We start from the raw sequence: 21,872 nt of genomic DNA, 5'->3' as shown, positions 1-21,872 counted from the left end.
TACTTAGAAAAGGTTGTTTTCACATTCATGTTCATTGTACTGCAATTTTGCCCTTTTCTGTGTTATGAAAATATTTGTAGTATATCATATACCAGCATGCAAGCTGCTGGCAGTTTATGACTAGGGTTTCAGGATGGTGGGTTTTTTTGTGTTGCTTTTTGGTTTTGGGGGGGTTTTTTATTTTTGTTTGTTTGCTTTCTTTTTAAGTTCAAGGCCACTGTCAATGACTACAGGTTTAATAACACAGACCTTCTGGCTGAGATAAAGATTGATAATCTTTGCAAAAATAACTTCAGTCTTAGGCCTTTACATGCGTAAAGAATTTTCAATAAATAGCCTACTGGGAAAACACACACAAACACTGTCAGATAAAAACATGGATAAAAACATCAGATAAAAAGCCAATGGAAAAAGTCTTCTCCTGCAATGATCTGATGCTGTTAATTCTGCAACTGAGATGTTGAATAGATTTTCTCAGATCTTTTTTTGAGGTTCACATACTGCAAAATAAAGTGTGATTTCAAAGACATACTCAGTGATATAAAGGCTTCCTGGATTAAGAAAGGATATAAGTTTTCCCTACCTACAGTTGGTTGCAGTAGTAAATGTTACTAGTTTAGAGCTTCAAAACTTTCACACATACTTTAAGGATATTACAAGCAATAGATCTTAATGTATATGGCTGCATTTGGTAAGACTCTGCTGAACAGCAGGCAAGCCAAACGAACAAGAGACACTATTCAAATCCTATTTTATAGATTTCCCAAATAATTTTGCTTCATATGTGCACTGCAATTTACAGCATGAAACTAGAGTGACTGCCACGTAGACAATAACCCAAAATAAATGCAAAACCTCTGAATGTACCCAGGTATCTCAGGTACCTGAAATGTACCTCTCCATGTATATACATATCTGTGTCTTAATGCAAGTGCTATTACGCACATACAACATACAAATCCATCTTTAAAGCCTAGCTCAACACAATATTCCAAGACAGATTCAAACTCCTCTTTCAGTAGAGACACAGAAGACATGACCAGCACAATCAAATATTGCAGTTTATTGCTGCATACTGTTATTTGCTTTGTGATTAAGCTGGTTGTATAGACATCCACCAGAAGCTGTACACAGACGGATGCTGTAGACACCCAATGTTGTAACTGGTAAATGATGCACTCACTGCCCAAGAACCTTCTGTTCCCCGCGTTTCGTTTACAACAGCCTTAGATGCTGGAATTAACCAACTAATCTAATGCAGCGTTACTGACTGCTGAATCTGATGTGGAAACTGACACTGGCACAAACTGCAAAAGCTTATTTATTTAAAAAAGAAAAACCAACCAACTGTGCCTATACGCAAACACACTCCTGAGATTGAGCTGTCGGTATAGTTTGGATGAAGTTGTTTTTCATAGGTCAACAAAAATCAGCAGCTGGGTTTAAATAAGCTACCTTCTGCATATTTCCTGGTGGGTCTGTGGGAGTTGGACTCGATGTTCCTTACAGGTCCCTTTCAAATTGAGATATTCTATGTTTCTAGAAAAAGCAAATGTTGTATTAAAGTCTTAAGTAAAACATTCCAACACTTTTCTTTTTCAAAAGCAGGCATAATGGAGTCTTATGAGTCTTACTTGCTCAAGAACATGAATTAAGTCTCACTTTTTCCCATTCTCCAAAAAAAAAATTCTCTATCTAAAAAAAAGTAATGCTAGCAGTACATGCAAAACTTCATGTACTACACACACATTTCTTTCCACAGTAATGTTTGTTCTTGGCATGCATTACAGGACGACTTCAAACCATCAGCAGTTTCCATTCATGGCCCACGTGGAATGCAAACAGTTTTCCCCATGCTCAAATATAAGTGCCTTAAAAGTTGAAACTTTTACTGGGTGATCTCTGAGCTCTTCGAGACAGTACATCAGTGTTTACAACGTCTACCCCTCTGTGGCAAGAGGTATTTAAACGTTTCAGTAAATGCAAGAGCCTTTAAGGAGAGCCAACATTTCCTGCCTCTCATACATTCTTTGTTCCATGTACTTAATTCTGCTCGAAGTATTATTATGATGCTTTTGGCTGAATGAAGAAAATTCCATTTTCCTCCCGCAGATTTTCACTCCAGCCATCACAGTGTTTTGGAAGAGGATGTCAACATTTGCACTGTGCCCCCAGCACTCAACAGAAACGCCCAAGAGGGAAGATTCCTGTGCAGATTTGAACTAGTGCCTGTAACACACTGTCCATTTGCATCTCCTCAGATCTTTCTCTGTTGCAATTCTTCTCCATGGTATTTCTATCACTAAAACCTCCTTCTAGGAACAGCTGACCATTCCTCTATATGTGCGTGTGAGCGGCCAGGGATTAAAGGTAATCTCTAAAAAAGATATTAAGTAAAACCAAGATACTTAAGCTGATACCTTCACAGATCCCACACATTCAGCAACAAAATACTTGGACTGTTTTCTGGTCAGCCAGAATCTCAGACTGTTTTCAGGCAGACAGCCAGCAAGCGGCTGACTTATCTTTACATCTAGATGTTTTATAGGACTATGCAAGTAAGTAGAAAAAAGGACATTTACAATATCTTTCTTGAGGTATTGGTACACAGAAGGAACTAGGGAAACTAAAACTCAGCACACAGAATTTAAATAGTAGTAAATTAGCAAGGAGAAATGAACTAAGAAGCAAGAGAAAGAAGAGCAAGTAATGTTTTCCAAAAAAAGAAAAAATGTTCAGTATGTTAAGACTCCCTGTTGAAAACAGGATCTTTAGTTTAATCAAAAACAGGGATGGGCTCACAGGACAGGCTAACCACTGAAATGCTGCCTGAAGTGGGAAATCATCTGAGCAACCAGCTATTGCTGGGCTGCACTATTAGCTCTAGCAAGTGCTCAAATCTGCTTTTAATAAAGCCAACATTCTGAGAAAGGACACCTACTTTAGGAAATCATTGCAAGACACCATTATTAAAAGCCCAGCTTCTGCTATTGTGATAATTGTCTGGTATTTACTTGCTGGAAGTGTTGGGACTACATATTTGATAATTTGCATTCATGAAAAATCTGTATTTGTTGTCATCTCAAAGAGCTAGTACAACTTTTGAGAAGCACATCATTGCTAAACCAAGGCTAGTTTATAAATCCTTAAAAAGCAAATATTAGAAAATAGAATTTCTAAAGTTGGTTTGCAATAGTTAAGCTTAATTCTATCCTAAAGGAATAACACTAAGTTTAATTAGCTCTACAAGCAAGGATTAAACCACTAGATCAACCTTACTATAAAATAGTTGAGGTAAAATCTTTAAAAGGTTTGAACATAACAAGACTATCAGAATATCTTCTGTCATCCTTCTATTTGCAAAATATAACTTTTCTTGATAGATTTTTATTTAAATTAGGACAATAGTGGCAGCCACTGTACATGCCAGAAAAAAATCTATTATATCCTAATAACATGAGTTCACAACCTTTAAAAGAATTTACTGGCGGAGGTGGGCGGGGAAATCACCCTCCAGAGCTACTCATGGGAAGTCACATTTCCAATTCATTTTTTCAAATAAGCTTTCTGTCATGACTGGTTTATTTGAATAAAATATTAACTCTACAACAAGGAAATTTAGAGTTCCAAACTGCATTTGTGGCAATTCTTTAAAAGAGAAACAAGAAATGTGTTTTTACTTACATGTATAACTACAAAATAAATTGTCTGCCCAATCAAGCTGAGCTGGATGTAAGAAGACTTCAGAGAGCAGTGGCTCCTAAATCTAAAACTTGAGTCTTTCTTGCAGTGAAATGACATTTTTCTTTCTACTGTATATTCCAGGTGAAACAATTGTTTCTTGTTCTGACAAACACAGAGCAATTCCAGATCTAGCAGCTAATGTCCTAGTAAAGAATACGTTGGGTTGCAGCTAAACTTTGCTCACAAGAGGATATTAATTCTGAAGTGAACCTACAGTACTCCAAGCTGGAAAAATTAAATAGAAATTAAGGCATGTAACACTTCTGTAGTGCAAGTTTGTGTGTGAACAGCTGCAGACAGTTAGTAGACTACTTAAACAGTCATGCAAGAAAACAACCGTACATTCAAGAACTGCGGCAAATTGGAAAGAATTGCTGCTTATGTCTTCTTAGCATTTTGGATCAAGAATGTACTATAAGAAGTTAATAAATAATGATGCAAGAACCGGTGCACATTACGGACATTCAGTCTCCAAGTGTTTTTTTTAACAGCCAAGGGCAGGAGTGCTCCCTATATGTGCTTTTCCTTAGAACTCCATAAGAGCTGGGTGTGTTTCTGGGGTGCAAAGATGCCCCAGGGAGGGAAAGGCACCTCAGTAGAAGGCAGTAGAGCCCTGTCAGGGCCTCCCCTTGACGGCTGGGAACCCCCTCGGAGAGGTTCTGATTATAAAAGTCCCACAATCTGACAGTTGCTATTGTTTGAGAATGTATGAATTTGAAAATAAGGATGGACAACGCCCCATTAAGCAGCAGCATCCAAACAATGAACCTGTGCACCAGAAGGCACCTGAGAACTGCTTGGGAAGACTGCCACTGGAGTCATCTCTTTGAAAAGCGTTCTGAACCTCACAAAGAGATTCACAGAGAAACTTAGGAACTGCCAGATGTTACAACAAAGCCCCAGAGAGACAACATTTGCATTTGTAGCAAGTTGTATTTATTACTTCAGGACATTGGGACATTCATAGCAGTAATAACTACTTCTTCTACATAGCAACACTGAAAATGATAGTCTTAAGGTCAGCTTAATCTTTATGATTTTTTAGATATTTTTAGATGTTAAGACCAGTTATTACATCTGCCCTTAGATTTTTATTTGCAGTCTGAACTACCACAGTTTCTGCTGTCATTTCTCACAGGCTTCTTGTTCCAAACACCTCACCTCTCCAACCCCTTTCCCATTGTCCTACATCTTTTACAAAATGCAATCCTCAAATCTGGACTCATAGCTTCACTTATGGCAGCAGAGTCAACTTGAGGAATTACTTGGTCGGTCAGTGGAACAGGTTCCCCAGTGAACTGGTCATGGCACCAAGTCAGAGTTCAAGGAGTGTCTGGATGACGCTCTTAGTCATATGGTTTAGTTTTAGGTAGTCCTGCCAGTTGGATTCAATTATGCAGTCCTAAGTAATGTGGTCTAGGCAATCCTGCTTTAGCAGGGGAGTTGGACTAGATGATCTCTAGAGGTCCCTTCCAACTCTGACTCAAATTCTGTGTTTCCATTATCCTTACGGATGCCTTCCAACTCAAGATATTCTATGATACTTTATAGACCCTATAGTGAACACTCCTGCTTATACAGCTACCGCCAGATATGGATCTTTTCCAACTGGTCAGTAAAAGACAAGAGCTTCAGTTCAACATCCACCATGTTCTCCAATCTTTTTCTGAATTTAAAAAACAATAAAGACATTTGACATCTAAGTAACTCATTATTCCCACTTTACAGATGATTTTTCAGGCTATTTCTCCAATACTGTAAGATCATTTTAAATTCCAATCCTGTCTTTCAACACTTGCAGGTCTTTAGATTGACATTCACTGGAAGTCAGGAGGTATGTTCTGTGTGCCATCACTTTAGTCAGTTAAAATTGTTTGAGACCTAACACAACATCCCTTCCCTCCTTCAATTAGAACTAGAAAGATACCAACTCCTTTGAATACACTTCTACAATCATTTTTGTGTTCCTACATCTTACGCTACTTCCATATGAACTTCATTTCCTTAGTTCACTCATGACTAATGTCACATGAGACAGTATCAAAGACACCATTAAAGTAGAGATATCTCTGCCAGTTCCAACTTATTCATGTGGTCTAATACTTTATCACAGAAACAAATCAATTATTTGGGGGGGGGGGGGGGGGTTTGTGTGAGTTCTCGCAAAATAAAAATAATTTTAAAAATTGAATTAAATAATCTTGGTGAGAAGGAGCAGCTCACATTCTCCAGGGAATGGGGAACTGGTATGAAGGATTGCAGTTTGGAGCGTGCACTGTTTCTTTCAGCAGTTTGTGTTGTTTCATGTTTAATTTATGCCCACCTTGTGCATTTGTGCTGGCAGAAATGATTGATTTCTCTGTGCACTCTTCTTCCTTTTGACAGCACAGGTGCTTATGTAGTAGTGCAGTGAACTAGACAACAGAATTAATCCAGGTTTAATCCAGTTTAAAAGAAGAAATATAGTGATTAGTTTTATTTTCGCTCAGATCAGCTCCATGACTCTGTTCACTACACAGCTGTGTGTCAGCACATGGGAAGGAAAAGCAGGGGTAGGATTAGGGCTGCCTTAGGCACCAGCAGTATTACTTTACAAAGAACATGAAACTGTGGTTTAAAGACGGAACCTGAAATGTCAGGAGCTTTCAATAAGTAGTGAAATTGGCTGACTGAAAACGTGGCACAGAGCCAACCTAGGTGAATTTTTTTGAAATCAGAACTTGCAAAAAAAGAACAAAACTGAATTCAAAGTGCTGAAAGAGAGGAGTTCACATGAGGCTCTCCTTGATAAGAACAAATATGTCTCCTGATAGGAGAGAATTTCTCAGTATACTGACTCTATTATTATTGGGTTCAACAGAGACATAGCAAAAAGGCGGGTTGGAAGTTAGGCTCAGTTGGCGTGCAATGTGATTTGTGCACTAAATCTGAACCTGCTGCATATAGGAATATACAAAAATATTACACAATGCTACTACTGCAGTATACCCCGCGTAATCAGAACACACTAAGGCACAGCAGCTACTCTGGCAAAACATCTTACAAGAACCTGATTTTGCCTTCTTACCATAAACAGTCGCAGATGCTCAATAAAGGCAAACTCTGCAAGCACCAAGTACTGATCACTGAAAAAAACCAGCTGTTAAATGGCTTCATTATTCAGGATATAGGTTGCAAGAGAGATAGGACATCACTACAGTATTAGTTGAAGTTGATTTAAAAGAAAAAAAAACCTAAACCACTGATTCAGCAAGCAGCTAGCACATAGTACTCTTGCAACTGGCTTACTCCAGCTAGTGTACCTCAGTATGCTCTTAAATCATGTTTTCCACATCCTCACAGTTCCATTTCCATTCCTCCTCACAAAACTGGCATAAACCCCAAATTTGTGCACATTGCAGTCATCTATTAAATAGATTATTCCAAAAGAGAAGGAGGGAACAGTCAGGTCTCTCACGCTGAAGATTTTCAGTTTTCTGAACTGCAACCTGCAACAACCATATCTGGAGAAAAAAAAAAAAAAAAAAAGGGAAGTAAACTCTTTATCATTCTGTTCCTTTATATTACTTTAATGCTGAGGAAGAGTACAAAAGCAGAGTAATACAATGGCATAAAACAACATCAGGGGATTAAAGCATTCTATTTCATCCATTGAAGGTGGATCAACTTGCTCTGGTAAGTATAAATATTTTTTCCAATCACTTCAAATATGCAAGCAAAATCACTCACTAGCAAAATGCATAATTCTTTTAAGAATGCAATATATCAGGTTCTGGGGATTTCAGAAACTCTCTAAGGGCAGAGACACCTCTGTAAAGTATCACACCAACATTTTACTTGAGAGAAAACAAGAACTGTGTAAAAGTAGTAAACCATCTGTTGGTAGTTTCCCAATATTTTCTAGCAGTTAACTAAATAAATTTTCTTTCTGGCAAACAACAAGCTGAACACATTCCTGACATGCTGCATACCTTTTCCCAGGAATCCTCTGATATCATCCATTTCAAAATGGGTAAACCCAATAAAGCTTGCAAAACTGCGAAGAATTGCAAGAACTGAAGAAATTATGAAAAACTAGTCTGCTCCAGTGTTTTGTTCAAGGGATGTTATCATCTCAGGAATTATTAAAAATGTCATCCACGGCTTTTATCCCCCACTACGTTTGATTCCTTAGCTCTGCACTCCTGGCAGAATTCAGGAGGAAAAAAAAAAAAAAAAAAAAGGCAAAAAACAAGTCTGGAAACAGACCTTGTATATTTGAAGACTTTTACTGTTTTGTAGTTTGGTTTCTTTTGCTTTGTTTTTGGTTTCTGGTTTGTTGTTGGGTTTTGTTGGGGGGTTTTTGTGTTAAATGAATGGCTTGTTCTTTAGTATCACAGAAGTCTGAAAAAAGCTGAAAGGGAAACTATTGGCTTTTTCCTCTCTCTTGGTACTTTCATAGTAATTTGCAATCAGCGATCAGTAGTAGAAGTATTGTATTTTAACAACTAGAAAGTTTCTATTAGACATGAAGGTGGTGGGGCGAAAATGTCTTGTCAAGTGATAGCTGTTGATCACGAGATACTCTTAACATAAAAACAAAAAAGATACAGCTTTCCCCCTCTGCACTCCTTTCAGGGACCAAGCAGTGACTTCTTGAGGATGTGAGAGCTTTCATCAGGTTTACGATTCTGGACAAACCAATAAGTTTTAGATTAAAATCTCTTACAGATCAAGTGTATGGGATACCTGTAAAACACATAGTAACATTTTACTGTTCTACACTAAATTCTGAGACCAACAGTATAAAACCACAATGAGGGATGAAAGGAAAGCCTAGACAGTCAAAACAAAAAACATCCTTCTCCAGTTTTTTCTATTATGTGTATTTACATTTTCCCCGAAAGAGAGAGATAGTGAAATACCTTTCTCAATGTTTTCACTTTAAATAATTACATGTGTTTTGCACATCTGAACTGAGATACAACTGAATATAACATGGAGGCATGAGAAGGTGGACCAAGCAGTGGCACTTGTATAAGAAATGCCCTATTCAAGAAAGGGGGATGGGACAGGACAATACAATACAAAACCCCTGCAATGTTTCTTAAGTTGTTTCTGAAGTTCAGGAGTGATTCTGTGCTTCTTGTACATTTTATAGCTCTTAAGCATCTACATTACATTTCATGTGTCAAAGTAGGGCTGTTTAAAAAACAAAACAAAACATACAACGTACTTCTTTCATTAGAGTGATCCCAGAAGATACCAGCCCAATCAATGTGTCAGATACCCTTCCAACCTTAATCTCACTTGCAGCTTCACTGTGAATAATTTACGCTGCCTCTGAACAATGAGCACTGCTATGGACCCTGAAATAACATCATTTCTCAATATCTATTCATAGGCTTAAGCAAATATGATTATAGCACCAAGAGTACACTGAATTTAGAAAGATACATTTTCAAGTGGACTAAGAATTCCAATCTTCCCCCTACCATTCAGAAGTATAACAACTGACAACATCCACAGCAACAAAAACTCTGCAATGATTCTACACCAAAATTGACTTAATACATCCCACATCTAGTGCAGAGCTGTAAACATTGATATTACTAACAAAACAACATCTCCAACATTCAAACTGCTTACTGCCAGTAACCATCAAAAAAAAAAAAAAATACAAAAAGGTATTTTACATGGCAACACCCTTAGATAAACTGGCATCTAACTGATCTAACTGAAAGAAGAAGCACCTATCTCATACAGTGTTAGGATTTTTATCCCACAAATACTTTCTGCAAGAGCAACAGGAAGAAATAGATTGCATCTAACTAAGACCTCTGAATACAAAGAAAGAAAAAACAACTGCCACCCACACATGCCCAGTTGTGGTGTGCAGCCTAAAAAAGAAATCCATGTAGATATATACATGCTTATCTCAAATGCAATATTCTTTTTCCAGCATAACCAGCCTCAGGAAAGTCCTCCACATGTGCAAAACCAAACCATCACTACGCAACAGTAGTGACCCACACAATTGCTCAAGGACAGAAATATCCAGTTGCAGGTAAGAAAACTGTTCACAAAAAAAAAAAAAAATCAATCCAGTTCTGTCCTCAGCCAAAAGAATCTCTTCAGCACCAGCTTATGCCAGTTTAGCTGTGGGATGCTGCCAAATAACGTGGTTGACACCCTTTATCTCCCATTTTTTTGGTCAATTCATCAGAACACTAATGCCATACTAAAGTTTTTTACTGCATTTAGCTTACATCATTACTATCAACACAGAGGAATCAGTGGGAATATGCACTACTTTGGGCAATAATCTACAGTTCACTGTGTTAATTCATTCTTGAAACTTTACCCTCACCTTTACACATACCTTTACAAACAAGCCTGAAAATGACATTTTTTAAACCTGATTAATCTCAAATCCTAAACTGATGTCTCAGGGGCAATGATGTGATAGGGTCTGTTACAATGAACATAAAGACTCCTCTCCACAGCTTCGGTCTTTGTCTTCATTTAGTCAACAGCACACCACCTCTACTCATCTTAACATCACGCTTTATTCAAAACTACTTTGCCTTTCAAGTAGTCTAACAATCACCATAAGTAGTTAAAAGGAATTAGGTACAGTCAGTAGTTAACTGCTTATTACACCCTGCATCCAGAAAATTTTACAAGCATATCTTATATTAGACCAAGTGATCTCTTTGCTGTAGGCTTTTCCTTCCATATATTCTGCACACACAGAAGAACAATACAAACTAAAAAAATTCAGAAAGGTAGCATAAGCATTATTTCCAAGCTTGTAACCCCTGAAAACCACTCACCCACAAAATCAGCTACATTAGAACAAAAAGATTAATTTAATAATACAAATGATCTAAATCAAACTTCAATTTATCTTTTACTTTTTGTTTCACACAGACTGTATGCAAATGAACATGGCTTCAGAACCTCATACTCACCCATTTATTAGACTAAGCCACTATGACAATGTACATCAAACATGTTCATTTCATAGTGGCTAACAAGATTTAGCAAAGAAGCTTGAGAACTTACACAGGTGGCTTAAGTTCACAATACACATTCAAAAGTTCCATCACCTAAGGATATGCCTATATGTTTAAGGTAACTTATAATACATATAATTACAGAAGAATTTATATAATGACTTGTTAAAACAAAAAAACGTACTCAAACTTTGTTAAAAGTGACATTAAGGTTCATTTCTGCACCTGGTTCATCCACATTAAAACCAGCACTTTGGCTGCACATAATAAAGAAAAGTGCATTATTACTTTTAAATGCATAATACAGAAAAGCTCACTACATCCGTCTTAACACTTGCAATCTAGACAGTAACCAGCAGTTACTTTTCACAGTTACAGGGAGTAAGAGACATAGGTGAAAAGAATGTGAGTTTGCCAAAACAGTATGGGGTACAGTAATGAAACTTACAGAAGAGAGCAATTCCAGCTTCTAATGAAGAAGGGAATGGAGACACAGAGAACATTCACTGAAACACCAGTAAAAAATTAAGCGAGTACTGGGACCCCAAGTGCAAGAAGCCCTTGAGTTAGAAGCTTTTGGCAGTGGCACAAAAGATTTTGCAACATGAGATTAAAAAAACCCAAAAACTTCACATTCCACATAAAAAAGGTAAAACTTTTTTCTTCAAGCCATATAACACTTCCATCTCCTAGCAGGAGAGCAGAGAGAACCTACAATCTACCAGAAGAAGAGACAAACTGAGTATGAGCTATGAAAAAAAAGGTGGGGGCAAAGCCTCACTTCTCAAAGTGCTACAATGACATCAGAAGAGGAATGAATAAATTGAGGAGTAAAATAAATAAATAAGGATTATAGATCTCCTCATTTTGTTCAGCCTCCACAGCTCTCCCCTCATTCACTGAGGAAGTCATTTCATCACAGAAGGCAGATTGGTCAACCCTGGTTTACTGTCTTGGCTCTTCTTACTCACCTTCTTGTCCTTCATGTGCCTGGAAATAGCTTCCACTGACAAAACCGAAGAGCCTGCTATGACTTCTTACAACAAAAATGGGGGGGAGGAGTGACATAGGGTAGGTATTCTGTCTTTCACATTGCTTACGGTGTGAAGGCAACAGGGTTTCTCAGCTGTGATCCTCTGCATGCCCTACCAGTGCCTCACTAGCGACTCAGGTTCGTTAGACACTAATGCTTGCCTGGCTGCTGTACCAAGCACATCTTATGTTGTTGGCAGACAGACTCAGCCCCAGCAATAAAAAAAAAAGGACGGTATAAATATTAGTTTACAAAACTGGATCTTTTAAACTTATCCAGTGGAGATTAGAAAGATCAGAATTGCTTGCTGCAGCCCTACAGATACAGTCAAGGATATGCATGGGCTTAACATAACACACTTTGGTCTGTGCTTCTTAATTGCATTTTAAAATGAGAATACTTTCTGTAAAACACCCTGGGAACTCTACTTCTGCCAGACACAGATACAGTATGTTGCAATTCCTGCAGTGAGCATTTATCCTCAGCGTTTATTCTGTGAACAAGAGGTGACACAGCCAATACTGGTGACAGTTCAGGGAGTAAGTCTGTGTACAGTTACTACACTATTTTGTTTCATAAATAGAAATTTGCCATTTCTAGGCAACTTCTCAGTGGAAAAGTAAACCCATTGTTTCAAGGCTATTGACTTCAAATGGACTCTACCCCAAAATCTCTTTTGAGCAGGGACAAGGAGTAGCGTCTCCACTTCCTTGCTTTCCATCAAAGTACAAGAATATGAAAGACTTTTTCTTTTTTAATCTTTTCCTTCTACCTGACCGTCAGGCTGAGATAATCTGAAGATGTACAGTTCTCCTATCCAAGTGCAATCATAGATACTCGGAGACAGGAAGAGAAGGCTCCTCCTAAGGACTTGAGCAAAACACACCAGATGCAAAAGATCCCAGCCCAGCTGGGAAGGAGACAGTTCGTTCTTCTCCGGCAATGGATATGAAATGGGGTTGTGGAAGAAGGCAGCACCATCCCTAACTAGGTTTCAGATATCTGAAAGGATACCTGGAGAAAAGCTGTTTCCTTTCCAACACTGAACTGAACTTATAAACGCCAAACCTTGACTTCCAGAGCCTAAGAATTATTTTATTTTTTAAACCTACAGTGTCTAAATAAAACCAAGCTATTGCTTCAGGAGCAGAATTCCTTGTTTCTTTTTCTGCAGAAATCTGGGTGCTAGTGGAGACCAAGCCTGGACTCAGAAACACCTAAGGTGCTCCACAAAGGCCATATTATGGAGAATGGTTGGGATGCCGTGAAATCCAGGCTTGGGCTTTACCAACCTGGACTACAGCTATGCCGGGGCTGGCTAGACGAAGGGATGACTCTGAATGATGTGGGAAACAGTTCAGTGGTAGACTCCTTTGCCCTAATGGTCTTGCCAAGTACAAAAAAATTATTTGTTCATGCTTTAAGAGTCTTATGATAAGTCTCCTTCCTCAATTTACATGCAGCTGTCTCTAAGACATGATGTAAATAAAAGAAACTTTGAAAGTTAAAAAAGATCCTAAAGAAAAAATAAGACCACAAGTGGGCCTATGACTAATAGCTGAAGTACCTGTTCCCAGTGCTCAATGAGATTGCCAGACAGAGAATCAGAATGTGGGAATATATGCAAGAGACTCAGAGATGGGGCCACTGACCACTGTGGTAATGAGACCTCAGGAAGCACATGGGAACCAGCAGCTGAGGTAGAAAATAAATTAACTCCTTTAAGGGACTGGATCGGTTTCCATATAAATAAAATTTAGAGATTTAGTGAAGTATCTGTGGAAGGAAAGCTCAAGTGCAAGGTGATTATGCTAACCCAAATGCATATACTTCTGCTGAGAAAATGCTGTTGTCACCTTATGAATTACAGTATCAAATCTGGAGAATACAGTTATACAAAATCCTTGCTAGCCAGGTATTTCAAAACCTACTACATCTCCTACAAAATCTAGAAAGGATGGATTGAAGTACTGTCACCTCATTTTCTTCTTGTAAATAAAACATAACTTGACTAGATAAAAACCTAATACTTCACAAATAAAACCTCATAAAAAGAAAGCACAGCATAGAACAGCTTCATTTTCAAGAACTATTTTCCATCTACTAGTTCCATAATACTGCTTTTCAAGTAGTTTGTGTTGAAAATCTGATTTTCTTCAAAAGATTTCTGCACTACTTTTTCCCTCAGTGATGGTATTTACCCACATATAAATTTATGTAAAAACTGAACTCTTAACACCATGCCATTTCTCACCACTCTTGCCATATTCTTCATTCCTTCTCAGATTCTTACTTTTACTAGTATAGAAAATTTTGTCCAAGTCCCTTCAATCTGTTTAATGGGGGAAAAAAGGAAAACTGTTCTCCTGGAAGAGAGCTCCTAGTATCATAAAGGCTCAAAAGTAAGAGGCCATGTGCAAGTGAAAAAAGAAGGCAAGTTTTACAGCGTTCACAATGCAATTTTTCTTTTCAGAAAGCACAGTCTTCTGGTGATCTCATTGCGCTGAGACCAGCACAGTTCCCAAACCCATGACTCATTCCAATCCCAGAAAAAAAACTGCTGGGGAGACAGATGTTTTGTTTATGATGAATTAATTCCTTCAGTATGTCTTGTTCATAAAAACATCAGGCTTTACTTTGTGGCATGAAGATACAAACATGATAGTCATGCTCCTACCTTACCCTTTTCTAAATACTACTGTGTTAAAACTGATATGGCAATGGATGCTGCTGAAGCTTGAACAATTTATTTAGGAAAAAAGAAAACATGGTCTTGCCAGTTATGATCTCTAACAATGTGTAACTTCTAAATATTCAGGTTTCCACCTTTAAAGTTTAATTCCATAGGTCTTATGCAGCAAAAAATGATATTATTTGTGTCTTGGGACATAAAATTGAACTAGGACCCAAGTACAGTTTATTAACAGATAATGAAATTAAATTTCAGCATTGTTCAGTTTGACATCAAATCTCAAAAGAGCATTTTCATTTAGAAAAACTTGTTAGTTAGCCATTTTTTTAAAACAGTCTCCCTCTGGAATAACATCAGTGGAGTTCTGCGAACTTAAGAGAAGTAACCCCTACATGATGTTTGCCTCTGGCCCCCATTAAAAAAAAAAAAAAAAAAAAAGTATTTTTGTCTAGCCCTAAAACACACAGAATCCCAGTATCAACCAGTTCGACAGAGATAAATTTACTCGTGATACACACTTGTGTTCTCGTCCCCCACACTTTGTCATCACCATATCCTCCTTTGCACATGGCTTGTTGTTTTATAACATAGTACTTCCTCCTTCCTATCCGGTTTGTTTTGTAACAATACTCTCAGGTGTATCTAATTTACATCACAGTAAAGAAAACCTGGCACTTCAAAACATTAATGAAAGCTAAGTACCCATACCTTAGTGAAATCCATGGGACTGGACCATCTCCAAACCACCAGAAAATCCTCACTTCAAATTATTTTATTTATGCTCATTTCACTAGCATTTAAGGGGATCTCTGGTCTTTAGTCAATGCCCTAGATATTGTTCAATACTGTAGAATAAAGATCTTTCTCATAGCTTTCATACCAAATGCAAGAAGAGGCATGCATCCATGCAGCTGAAATGTTAACAATCTGGCAAAACCCTATGGCAATTAACCAACAAATACATGCCTTAACTTATCTGGGCTACAGATGTAGCCCAAACAAAGACTGATAACTCAGAAACAGATTTAACTTGAGCTGGTGATTTAAGAGTTTAGTATCACTGTATGATGCATGTAAACAGGCCCTTAGTAAACTGTATGCTTACTTTGCTATGAAAAATACAAAACCAAAAAAAACCCTACTACTATCACTACCTGACTACCATCCTTGATTTTCTACTTCAGTTGTTGAATTCAGGTCTATTAATGGCATTGTCAGCTACTTGACAAAGCTACACAAGTGCAGAACAATAATGGTTAGAGGTCAGTTATACTGAAGCAAATTCAATACACTAGCATTTCACTGAATTTTTAGAGTTGGAAGGGACCATAGAGATCATCTAGTCCAACTCCCCTGCCAAATGTCCATCAGCTGGTCACTGCCTGATAGGCAGAGAACTGCTGGGTTTAGAGAAGAGTGCAGAGGAGGGCAACGAAACTAGTGAAGGGCCTGGAAGACAAACCATACGAAGAGCGGCTGAAGGAGCTGGGGCTGTTCAGCGTGAGGAAGAGGAGGCTGAGGGGAGACCTCATCACTCTCTACAACTACTTGAAAGGTCACTGTAGAGAGGTTGGGGCTGGTCTCTTCTCACAGGTAATTAACAATAGAACGAGAGGGAACGGCTTCAAGCTTCAACAGGGTAGGTTTAGATTGAACATTAGGAAGGAATTTTTCACAGAGAGAGTGGTCGGGCATTGGAACAGGCTGCCCAGGGAGGTGGTTGAGTCACCATCCCTGGCTGTGTTTAAGGGACGTTTAGATGCGGTACTGAGGGATATGGTGTAGGGGAGGACTTTGTAGAGTAGGGTAGATGGTTGGACTCGATGATCCCAAGGGTCTCTTCCAACCTCTATGATTCTATGAATTCAGCATTGTTCAGTTTGACATCAAATCTCAAAAGAGCATTTTCATTTAGAAAAACTTGTTAGTTAGCCATTTTTTTAAAACAGTCTCCCTCTGGAATAACATCAGTGGAGTTCTGCGAACTTAAGAGAAGTAACCCCTACATGATGTTTGCCTCTGGCCCCCATTAAAAAAAAAAAAAAAAAAAAAGTATTTTTGTCTAGCCCTAAAACACACAGAATCCCAGTATCAACCAGTTCGACAGAGATAAATTTACTCGTGATACACACTTGTGTTCTCGTCCCCCACACTTTGTCATCACCATATCCTCCTTTGCACATGGCTTGTTGTTTTATAACATAGTACTTCCTCCTTCCTATCCGGTTTGTTTTGTAACAATACTCTCAGGTGTATCTAATTTACATCACAGTAAAGAAAACCTGGCACTTCAAAACATTAATGAAAGCTAAGTACCCATACCTTAGTGAAATCCATGGGACTGGACCATCTCCAAACCACCAGAAAATCCTCACTTCAAATTATTTTATTTATGCTCATTTCACTAGCATTTAAGGGGATCTCTGGTCTTTAGTCAATGCCCTAGATATTGTTCAATACTGTAGAATAAAGATCTTTCTCATAGCTTTCATACCAAATGCAAGAAGAGGCATGCATCCATGCAGCTGAAATGTTAACAATCTGGCAAAACCCTATGGCAATTAACCAACAAATACATGCCTTAACTTATCTGGGCTACAGATGTAGCCCAAACAAAGACTGATAACTCAGAAACAGATTTAACTTGAGCTGGTGATTTAAGAGTTTAGTATCACTGTATGATGCATGTAAACAGGCCCTTAGTAAACTGTATGCTTACTTTGCTATGAAAAATACAAAACCAAAAAAAACCCTACTACTATCACTACCTGACTACCATCCTTGATTTTCTACTTCAGTTGTTGAATTCAGGTCTATTAATGGCATTGTCAGCTACTTGACAAAGCTACACAAGTGCAGAACAATAATGGTTAGAGGTCAGTTATACTGAAGCAAATTCAATACACTAGCATTTCACTGAATTTTTAGAGTTGGAAGGGACCATAGAGATCATCTAGTCCAACTCCCCTGCCAAATGTCCATCAGCTGGTCACTGCCTGATAGGCAGAGAACTGCTGGGTTTAGAGAAGAGTGCAGAGGAGGGCAACGAAACTAGTGAAGGGCCTGGAAGACAAACCATACGAAGAGCGGCTGAAGGAGCTGGGGCTGTTCAGCGTGAGGAAGAGGAGGCTGAGGGGAGACCTCATCACTCTCTACAACTACTTGAAAGGTCACTGTAGAGAGGTTGGGGCTGGTCTCTTCTCACAGGTAATTAACAATAGAACGAGAGGGAACGGCTTCAAGCTTCAACAGGGTAGGTTTAGATTGAACATTAGGAAGGAATTTTTCACAGAGAGAGTGGTCGGGCATTGGAACAGGCTGCCCAGGGAGGTGGTTGAGTCACCATCCCTGGCTGTGTTTAAGGGACGTTTAGATGCGGTACTGAGGGATATGGTGTAGGGGAGGACTTTGTAGAGTAGGGTAGATGGTTGGACTCGATGATCCCAAGGGTCTCTTCCAACCTCTATGATTCTATAAAAAAAAAAAAAAATAAAATTGATTTTTACTTGCTTTCAGAGGGTTTTAGTAAGGGACCACAGAGAAAATACTGTGGAAATTACCAGCAAAGGACAGCCAACCCGTCAGAGCAGGGAGGCAAGGGGAAGGGAAAAGAAATACCTAACCATTGCTTGCACACAGTAATATCTCCAATTCAGCAGCAGTAGCCACCCTGAGCTATTTTTCTTTCTCAAAGAAAAGGTAATTACGCAAGAGACTGCCCAACTCAGCAGCGGGAAGGAAGACGCATGCATCTGAAACCTATACCCACAGAATCAAAACCTTTCTGCTTATTTGTGGTTAGCAAGGGCAACAAGGACTTCAGAACTGCAGATGGAGATCTTCAGAGGGAGGGATGTGAAACTTCTGCAGAATGACAGCAGCAGCCTGATTTGACTTTGACCTAGAAAGGCTACAGCATCTCCCTTAGTCACCATGCCTCCGGTAAGCAGAGCCCAAGTGACTAATGATGTTCTTCGAAACACTCACCAGCATCACAAGAACATACTTAGTCCTTCTGACAAACTCTGAGCTGCGATTTAGTGGGAAAGAAAAATGATGCGAGCAATCTCTAGTCTAATCAAAGCACATTAAAAAAAAATGGTTCGGTGACATTGGCAAGTAATCCAAATTAGACAAGAGGCAAAGAACCTGCCAAGCCTTACCAGTTCTTCCACTCCAAGTCAAGATGATGAGATAACCACTTTAACAACAGTAAAGCAATTACAAAGCCCGAGCCATCATACCAGTGTAAATGAAAATTCCTTCCTATTCAGACACAATAGTTCATGCATAATGGAAGTAACTGCAAAAACCACAACTGATCCGTATCAATATTTATCAACATTCTGGGGGCATGATCCCATTCTAGTGCGAAGATAAACAGAACAGGCCAGAAAGGAGAATTATGCACTAAATGGTCTTGCTGCATGGCTCAATATGGTTCCCTTTCAATAACGGTGAGCAACAGGCAGTCTTCTGAATGTCAGGGAGACTCTAGTCCATAAACTTGAAGAAATTAATAAACTTGAAGAAATTAAAAAAAAATAAATCCTTGAAGCTATAAGCATGTCTAAGCATTGTTGAAAGAGCTAGCATTGTTATTGTGCAAGTAAAGCAGAAAAATTAACATTTTAAATTAGATTTTTTTAGCAATATGTGCAGTTGTTCAGAAAGAGTTAAAACTATTTCACAGATCACTAGTATGTGTTACTATCAATGAGACACTGGATATAAACCTTAATAATTGAATGAATTCTACCTCTTAAAATGCTGGCTACATATAAAATAAGAGACAGCAACTTCTGCCTGAACATTTATGAGAAATTTTGAGATCATATTTCATAACAATACTTGGTGAATTTCAAAATTTTCATTATTTCCCACAGGTTTTCTCCACTTTTTGTCACTGGATGTATGAAATAAAGACCATAACTGCCTGCTGTAAACAAGCACTTATTGATAAAACAAACAAATTCTTCTCAGCCTTATCTATTGCATAAAGAGGCAATGTTTTGAGATTTGAAAGAGAAAATATCAATAAAACAGAAATAAACTAGCACCATTGCCAGACAAACTACCAGTTAAGAATTACTGATAATAGAACATCACCAAAACTAACAAATCAACTATTTTATGGAGACAGAACTACAGAGGGGGGAGGGTTTCACTCTGAAAGAAGTTCCATTCATATTGAAAATTGGAAAGTAGGTCTGAAAAGCATTTCAAAGGATCCAGCCCCTCATGGGGACAGCTTCAGCACACGTTTACCACTAGTATAATAAGCTGTTTTTAATGCCATCCCACAGTAAACTCCTTCCAGAAGTGCTTTTTCCCCCCAGGAGATGAAACCAGGAAATGTCATGCCTAAATCTGTCTAAACCAAAGAGAACCCATCACTTCATGCATAGTAGACAAAAGAAAAAGAAAAAAAAGGAACAAGCTATTCCTTATATCATTTTAATACTCTTTTACCCTACTTACTACCAATGTAATTTATACCACTCAAGCCTCAGCTGCTTCTACATAATAGTTCAAACACACAAACACCAAATTGTCTGCCTATGCAGTATCACTTCAAAAGTAGTAGTAAAACTAGGAATATAGCATTTTAAAACCAGAAACTATTGTCCGTGTGTCAATGTAAAATTACTTTGAACAGCATTAGAAGAAATATAAATCTCAGTCTTTAAATCCACGTTGAAAACATACAACATTTAAAAGCTTTCTATTTAGCATTTGATCATCATGTCATCTAGCATCCGACAGATCAAAACACTAAGTATCTGTCCTTCCAAAAGACGACCATTTATTTATACTTGTTCCGGAACATACAGTTTGTGTCTGACAGATACATGTCCTGTTTGCATCACACTTAATTACATCGCTCTGCCAGGCATTCCTCCAGTACATCAACATTCTGTATTGCACACCGGGTTCGTGCCCATAGTTGTGACACATAAGCATGAGGTAATTGCAGTGCTTATGCACAGGATAAAAGGTATGCAACACTCACAGGTCACAATGCATCCATGCTAGAATAGCTCAGCAGAATAGCAGCAAGCAGTACATGGCACCTTCTACTAACTGTAATTGGTGCTGCTGACAAGTGTTATAAGCCAGACTTTTTTCCAGCTGCTTAAGACATCCCACAAACCCATTAAAAGCAGTACAAAAGGATTAATGCAATCTACAAGAAATCAGACAAAATTCTTAAGTGTCTATTTGAAAGTGGATTTGAAAACTGTCATTTACACTGAAGCTGTCATTGTCATTCAACTAGAAGGCCACAATGAGAGCATCAAGCATCCAAAAGGAGGAGAGGACCAGAGACATGGTCAGAATATAGTCATGAAGAGAGATTACATGAAGCATTAAATGAATCCAGTCACTCTCCAATGACAGTTGAAAACAAACTAAAAACTTACAATTCCAACTCTCATTAAATTTTTCCTTATGGTTATTTCTTCAAACACAAATTATGTGCATTCATTCAGTTACAAAGTTTCTGCCCCATAGCAATCAAGCACCAGCCAGAGCCACCAGTTTTCCTTCTTTTCCAAAATTAGGCTGAGACTGAACACAGTTTCTCGGATGACAAAACATGTTTACTAAGCATTGCCAACAAATAAACTGCCATGTAATATTCCATGTAACTTCCTTTCAGTTTCTTATTAATTACTGAATATGTGAATTAGATACCTTGAAGAACAGCAAAAGAAGTTAATTAAAAAGCATCCTTAAATCAGTGCCAATTACCGCCTTCTAGCATAATCACACACACAAAAAAAGGTCATCTCTGAGCAGAGAGCACATCATTTCCTTGAAGCAAAAGAGATTATGAACTTCACTAACAAACAGTAACATTTTAGGCTAACACGTGGTTTTGATAACACAAAGAAAGTGCTCCGAAAACACATTAAAAAAAAGAAAAGAAAGAGACATTGAAAGGTCAGTCTTAAAAGTAATTAGTGTTAATTCTGTCTCAAGCAAATAAACAGCTGGAAACCGAAAACATACTGAAATAAAACAGTATTTGGAAGTTCACCTTCATAATTAGTATCTTTCTGCTGTCGCACGTAAGTTCCCATACAAGACTGCATTTATTGACTTTTTGGGTGTGCTCCCTGAAGGAGAGTAACAGCGATGTGACCAACTGCCACTTCTTACATAACTTCGGTTCCAAAAAAAAAATCTTAAGCTAACCAGATCTTTGAATCTATTTCTTCCAATTCAAATGTATTAGTAGATTGCATTTTTGATTACTTCATAAACCACGAACCATAAATCCATTTAGTTTGAAGAACAGTGTTTTGCTGAGAGAGCAATTTAGGACAGTCTTAAAATTTTAATAAAATGCCCTTACCGCTATTACTCAAACACACACCCTCAATGAGAACAGTAATTA

At 38.1% G+C, this 21,872-nt stretch overlaps 1 protein-coding gene across 2 annotated transcripts in view; it reads right to left on the bottom strand.

Annotated features, from left to right (window-relative positions):
• The window catches only part of STXBP6 (syntaxin binding protein 6 (amisyn)), a 103,652-nt gene that overhangs the window by 66,497 nt on the left and 15,283 nt on the right, over positions 1-21,872 (bottom strand). Inside the window, exon 1 of one of the 2 annotated variants that reach the window (XM_014942025.1) lies at positions 7,047-7,191. The exons of the other annotated variant lie outside the window; for it this stretch is intronic. The gene's annotated coding sequence lies outside the window, so the exon portion shown is untranslated. Of the gene's footprint in view, positions 1-7,046; positions 7,192-21,872 lie in introns of those variants that run through there. 2 annotated transcript variants of the gene reach the window in all.

The sequence above is a fragment of the Calidris pugnax genome, unplaced genomic scaffold, assembly GCF_001431845.1.
Source record: "Calidris pugnax isolate Ruff unplaced genomic scaffold, ASM143184v1 scaffold56, whole genome shotgun sequence".
Taxonomy (NCBI): domain Eukaryota; kingdom Metazoa; phylum Chordata; class Aves; order Charadriiformes; family Scolopacidae; genus Calidris; species Calidris pugnax.
This window is presented reverse-complemented; position numbering and strand designations above follow the sequence as displayed.